Raw genomic sequence first — 6,573 nt, forward strand, 5'->3', positions numbered from 1 at the left:
AGTGACTGTACTGCTTCTGAGTTTCAGCCACCTTTGGAAGCAACTGATTCTGTTTGTGCTGCAAATTTGCAGGCTGGCCCATGTTGAGCTAGGTTGAGTAGGTGTGTGTGTGCAGCTTATCTGCACTGGACAGTCAAGAGTTGTTTTCCATTTCTTTGGCTAAAGCGCTGTAAGGAGGAGATACTAAAGCATGGGACCAGAATGAAAGGTGGCTGCTCTGGGGTTTTCTCTGGTTTAGGTTTATGACATCTTTGTCAACAATGTTGCACTTTATTGCACCACTCACTCACTCACCACAAATTGATTTTACAGAGATGTATTGCTGGTGATACTAAACATAATCTGAAGCAATCTTTGCAAGCTCTGCTTTGTAGTGCAGAGGATTTGTTACGTGTTCAGCATTATTGAACATGGCCTGCATGTAATATTGAGAAACAGATTTCTTGGAAAGCAGGTTTCACAATAGTATAGTGATGACCTATTGAGCAAGGACAAAGGAATGCTGATAGACAAAGCAGTTGCTCTGATTATGAGCATTTGTTGTATCTCCAAGAGATGTATCTTCCTGATCTCACTGTGCAGATGTGCACTGCTGCAGTGCTGTTGTGCAGCATTGCTTTGTTTCTCTTTACGAAGATACTGGAGTATTTAAAACAGAATCACAGAATGGCCCAGGTTGGAAGAGACCTCAAGAATCATGAAGCTCCAACTCCTCCATCACATGCAGGACCACTAACCTCCACATTAGATACCAGACCAGGCTGCCCAGGGCCCCATCCAACCTGGCCTTGAACACCTCCAGGGATGGGGCATCCACAGCCTCTCTGGGCAGCCTGTTCCAGCACCTCACCACTCTCTCTGTAAAGGACTTCCCCCTGACATCCAACCCAAATCTTCCCTCTCTCAACTTAAAACCATTTCCCCTAGTCCTGCAGTTATCAACCCTTTCAAAGAGTTGATTCTCCTGTCTGTAGGCTCCCTTTAGGTACTGAAAGGCTGCATTAAGATCACCCCGCAGCCTTCTTTTCTCGTAGGGGAGGTGCTCCAGCCCTCTGATCATCTTTGTGGCTCTCCTCTGGACCCTAAAACAAAACTCCCAAAGCTGTAATCTGCCTTTTCTTACAGTTACTCTTCAAATAATAGTTTGAACAATTTTATGAGTCAACCAGTAGCATTCAGTTGGCTTTTTACCTAATAAAAACTACTTTCCTCGCTATTTAGTGAGCAGCAGCATCTTCTCCAAGTACTTCTCCAGTCTTCCTACATGGAACTTAGACATGATTGGTACCCTTGCTTTAAAATGTTCCTTTCTGCTTTATCGTTCAGGCTGGAATGTCTCCAGCTTGTTTGGCTACAACAGTTCCTTTCCCTCACTGGTGCAGAACAGTGCAGTGAATGCTTTTGTTACTGCTCTGTCTTTGCAGGCAGCAGGTTTGTTCTCTCGAAATCTGAAGTATTTACAGCAGTGCTTACTATCCACACACTGCTCTCCAAATTACTTCTCTCTGGTGGGTAAAAGGAAAAGTAGTTCATAAATCTAAGGGAAACATTCCTGCAAAGGGATTCGGTTGTAAAATTAATTCTCTCCTTGCGTGTCTGACCACCAAAGCAAAGACTGCTTTGACCATACCTTGTGAGAGCTGCTGTTGTTCCAAGTGGGTTGAAAGGAGGAAAGCGAGGCAGGGAGTGTTACCTACATCTGAAGAATTAAATATCTCTTTGCAGGATAAATGCAGAGGACTTTGTAACTCAGAGAATTTCAGCTGATTTTTAACATTGCTAAAAGTATTGGCTGAAAGAATCGTTGGAAATCACACTTCAGTTGCTAATTAAAGCACTTTAAAATCCTGTTGAGTGGCAGCTGCCACGTGCAACTTTGCTGTGGGAACTTTGTTGGAGTCACTGGGATATCTCATAGTATTTGGGATGTTGGGCTGGGCTTGTCTTTCATAAGCCCTTCCTTGATTGCTTATTTAGCTTTGGCCTTGTGCACTGGTATTGTTCTACACCTGCAGCTAAAGGAGGTCAGCCTTCAAGAGGCTGTTTTCCACTCCCTGTTGCCATCCAGCTGCTGTGAATGTGCCTCTTTGTGGTGGTACATAGGGAACATTTTGGGGGGGAAGCTCTCAAGTGTCCACTCAAGAACTCAGTTCACATTCTTCCACATGTTTTTAACCATTTTTCTTTCCTTATACCTAAAAACAATAGCCTAGGTTCCACACTGTGAACTCTGCACTGTGTGTATGTCAAAAAGCGAGAAGATGAGGAAATAGATTATCTCAACTCGCACAGAAAAAAGGACAGGACTCTGCTGCTAAACTGGGAGTGAGCTGAAGCCACAGGGGAGATAGGAACAGGAAGTAGAAAACAGAAGTTTTCCCTTGCTATTCTCACAGGAGCTCTTCTTACATTTGTGTTACTTGAAAACGTTACGTGCATAGAGTCCAAAAAACTCCAGAAACACAGCTAGGAGAAGATGTTCATTCTAGCCAAACGTTAATGTTAATGTTGTGTTATAAGTCAAGCGCCAGAAACTTTCTGGGAGAACACACCCTCCAATTTCATCTGGCCCCAGCTTTTTCCCAGCAGCCAGGAAGGAAACAAGCAGTCGTTTGGCTGCCATGAGTCGGCTCTCTGCATGTTCTTTCCCTGCTCTCCCTCTTTTCTTGCTTGCCCAACTTTTGTTTTCAATAAAAATATTGAACATTAGAACGCAGCCTGAATCTAATGCTGAGTAATTGAGGACTGTGCGGCTGACCTTTAATCATGGATGTTTATAAACGTTGTTTGATATCGATCAAGAATGCTTGCAGTAAGAAATACTGAATTTGCTCCTGACGCTTAACATTCTTCTAGAGCAGATGGGGGCTGGAAGCCAGTGTTGTTCTTTATGTGAAGGGCTCTTCTCTGAAGTAAGTTGCTCTGCTGCCTTCTTGGAGTAGCTCCCTGTCTTGCAATGCCCAGGTACTGCTGGCAATTAGTTGTACCCATCATCTATATTTGGGGATGGTAGAAACGATTCAGGATAAAGCCCACCAATAGAGATGTGTTGGTTTTTTTTGCTTTTCAGCTGGATCAGTTCCTACATGCTGCTCGCTGGGCAGCCATACAAAAACCTGTGCCAGAACAACGCAAGGAGCACCAGGCGGGAGAAGAGAGGAGGGAAGGGGTGAGCACTGCTTTTTTAGATGACTGTGCCAACTTTACATGTGTGTTAAATTAGCCTCAGAAAAGTACTCACTGTCATGCTATTTGAATTCAGGAGTCCCAGCACTGGCCACTACTGGCATATTGACATGTCTACCATCAACTGGTGGAACGCCATTAATATTCTGCATTTTTGAGGCAAAAGTTGAAACTTGGGATATTTTTATGACAGAACTCAAGTCCAACCTGTGCCAGACAATGCATCTGCGCTTCCTATTCATTTCATTCATCTCATATACAGTCCCCACGTTAATTTGGAGTAAGGCAGAATCAGAGTCAGCGTGCACTGCCCATCAGAGCACGCTGCACATCGCAGTGGATCAGTGACTGCAGCAAATGGAGGGCGATACTTTAAACCACCCCACTGCTGAGCGTTCTGAATGACAGAAAATTCAGGATAATCTGTTGTTGTACAAATGAAACTGCTTCTCATGTTCCTTGACTACAGGGCTGATCTCCAAAACAAAAGAAATGCTGATGTTTCAGGAATAAGAAACCACAGTCAATGTTGTGAGAAAAAAAAAGGAGAAGCAGTTCAGCATTTGGATACAAAAGCTGAATTTGATGCTTAACATAGGAACATTTCTCTGTTAGGTCAAATAACGGATGGGAAACTGAAAATAAGCAAAATGGATGGTTTTGAATTCTGTAATCGTGTGAACACAAACTTGCAGCCAGTCCTGATGAAGCTGAGGGAGGCAGCAATGAGCCAGAAAAGGCACAAAAAGATTTGCAATGGTGGCTGCTCCTTAGCAACACAAGCCACAGCTTTTCTGAATCATTTCTCAAGGCTGAAATAAGTGCAGAAGACACCGGGTGCTTCCAGTGCTTAGTTTCATCTTCACATCTGTCAGAAGCAGTTCCAGTTGGTTTACTGTGGCAGTCTGCTCCCTGCAGCACGGATCGGGGCTGGTATCTCTGTCGTCTTTGTGCTGAGTCTGTGGAATTGCACAGCAGCTATGCAGAGCTGAAGGGGTAGTACTGCTGTTGAAAAGGTTTCAAATCAAACCCCAGAACAGCACACCTGCTGCCTACACAAGGAACGTATACAGAACACTTAACCCACTCCTGGCTGGTCTGTGCTGGAGCAACACTCACCCCCCCCGTCCTGGTTCTGTCGTTTCTTTGGCAGTGGTGACACAATCAGCAGAGCACAGCAGATGTCAAACAGTTTTTACTGATTACCGACAAGTTTCTTTTGATAAAGCCCAGCTGAGTGAGCAGTTCCAGCTCTGGTGCACAACTGCAGTGGGTATTTTTGATGCAGCCCATCCTAGGAGCCAGCACACTCTGTCCAACTGCCCAGAGCCATTTCTTCAGGGAAGTGGCAGATTGCTCCCAACATGCAAAGCCAGGCAAGAAGGCTGGGCCTACCTCAGAGCTTTAGATCTGCCTAAACAGGTTTGCATGTATACTTACCTAAATTGTTTTGCACTTATGGCACCCTTTGTTCTCATGACCCAATGCGTTATGAAAAGCTATTCTGGTTTGGTGTGATGTGCAGATCATTGACTTCCCCAGGGAAACGCAGCCACCACTACAACGAGCCAGATGTGCTGGGCATGTGGGCAGTGGAACTGTATGGTTCTGAAGCCCTTGGGGTGGACTAACAGTGAGAGGACTGTGGGTTTGCATCCCACAGAAGGGGGAGGCAGAAGGTCCACCATCTGTGAGGGGAATGCAGCAGGGGAAAAGCAGTTTAGCTGCTTCCGTGACACCCATTTGAATGTCATTTCCAGGAGCTGGGACGGGGATGTGATGAAGACATCTGCCTGTTCAGAAGGCTCACAGGTGCAACCATGAATGTGTTTTATCTCTTTGTCCTTTCCTCAAATCCTCCCTCTATTTCTATGGTCCCTGAGATCCAGTTTTTCTGCTGTAACTCATTTTCTTGCTTAATTTCATGTCCAAGACTTTTTCTCTCAAAGTACCAGATTTCTGGATCCAAGGATTCCTGTGCTTACTCCCAAGAAAATCATTCTGCATTGGAAAGTAAAGCACACCGTTACCTTACAAGAAAATAATACATAGAATCATAGAATTGTTAAGGTTGTAAAAGACCTCTAAGATCATTTAGTGCAACTGTCAACCCATTACCACTGTGCCCACGTCCCTCAGTGCCACATCTACCTGTTTCCTAAACACCTCCAGGAACGACGACTCCACCACCTCCCTAGGCAGCCCGTTCCAACACTTCACCACTGCTTCTGAGAATAAATTGTTTCAAATATCCAACCTGAACCTCCCCTGGCACAACTTATGTTTGCCTCCCCTGGCACAAGACGCCATTCCCTCTTGTTACTTGATAAAAGGGACCAATACCCATCTCACTACAATCTCCTTTCAGGGAGTTGTAGAGAGTGATAAGGTCCCCCCTGAGCCTCCTCTTCTCCAGACTGAACAATCCCAGTTCCCTCAGCTGCTCCCCATAAGATTTGTGCTCCAGACCCCTCACAGCTTCACTGCCTTTCCCTGGACGTGCTCCAGGGCCTCAATGTCTTTCTTGTACTAGGGCCAAGTGCATGATCAAAACCTGCATGCTGGACAGAATAAAGACACAACTCATTGATTTCAGTGATAACCTCCTCCTACCTCCTAAGCGTGGTATTTCCATTTTTATATATTAATATCTGGTTTTACTTAACAACTGAACAGTAATATTTTTAACTTATCACTTTTTCCTCACAGGAAGATGAGATTGGTTACAATATGCTTGGACACATGGCAGTGCAATATGTGTGATTGTCATCTGAGATGAAAACGGGCACACGGTATTCATGTCTTTGTCTGGTTGAAGGAGACAATACTGTTTGAGAAACATATCAGAGCTGTTAGATTCCTGTGCTGTAATGGCTGTGGCTCACACGTTATTTCTGAATACACAGATAAAACCTGGCCTGAGCACTGTGCTGCCAAAAGAGAAAAAGTATGCTCTGATACTGTAGCCTCCAGTTTGATATGGAGCTGCCAGCTACTGTGTTCCCTGACAGCCACACACCTGTGGTTTGCCTGCTCCATGGGAACTGATATTTTCCACAAGACACAAAGTATGTGGAAAGGTTTCCACCTGAGCTGCAGTTGGCAAGTTGCCCGCAACATGAAGTGCCCAGTTGTTTTCCCCTCCAGCAGAAGAATTTCCCAGCCTGTCCTACTAGAAAGCCTGGTCGGGGCTGACCAGGGTGAAGCTCGTGTGAAGAGAGCCATCAAAGTGGTGAAGGTGCATACCCTGCCTTCTCACCCTTGTATTGCGTTGACTTAAGTATGTCCCAGCTGCAGGAAGCCAAAGCTCTGTTTCCCTTTACCTGCCAGAGGGAAAGGAGAGCAGTAAGGTGGAGGGAGCACTCTGTTAGGGTTAGGGACCATGTC

Source organism: Centrocercus urophasianus, unplaced genomic scaffold (assembly GCF_019232065.1).
Source record: "Centrocercus urophasianus isolate 14NV4802_14NV808 unplaced genomic scaffold, USGS_Curo_1.0 seq_11, whole genome shotgun sequence".
NCBI lineage: Eukaryota > Metazoa > Chordata > Aves > Galliformes > Phasianidae > Centrocercus > Centrocercus urophasianus.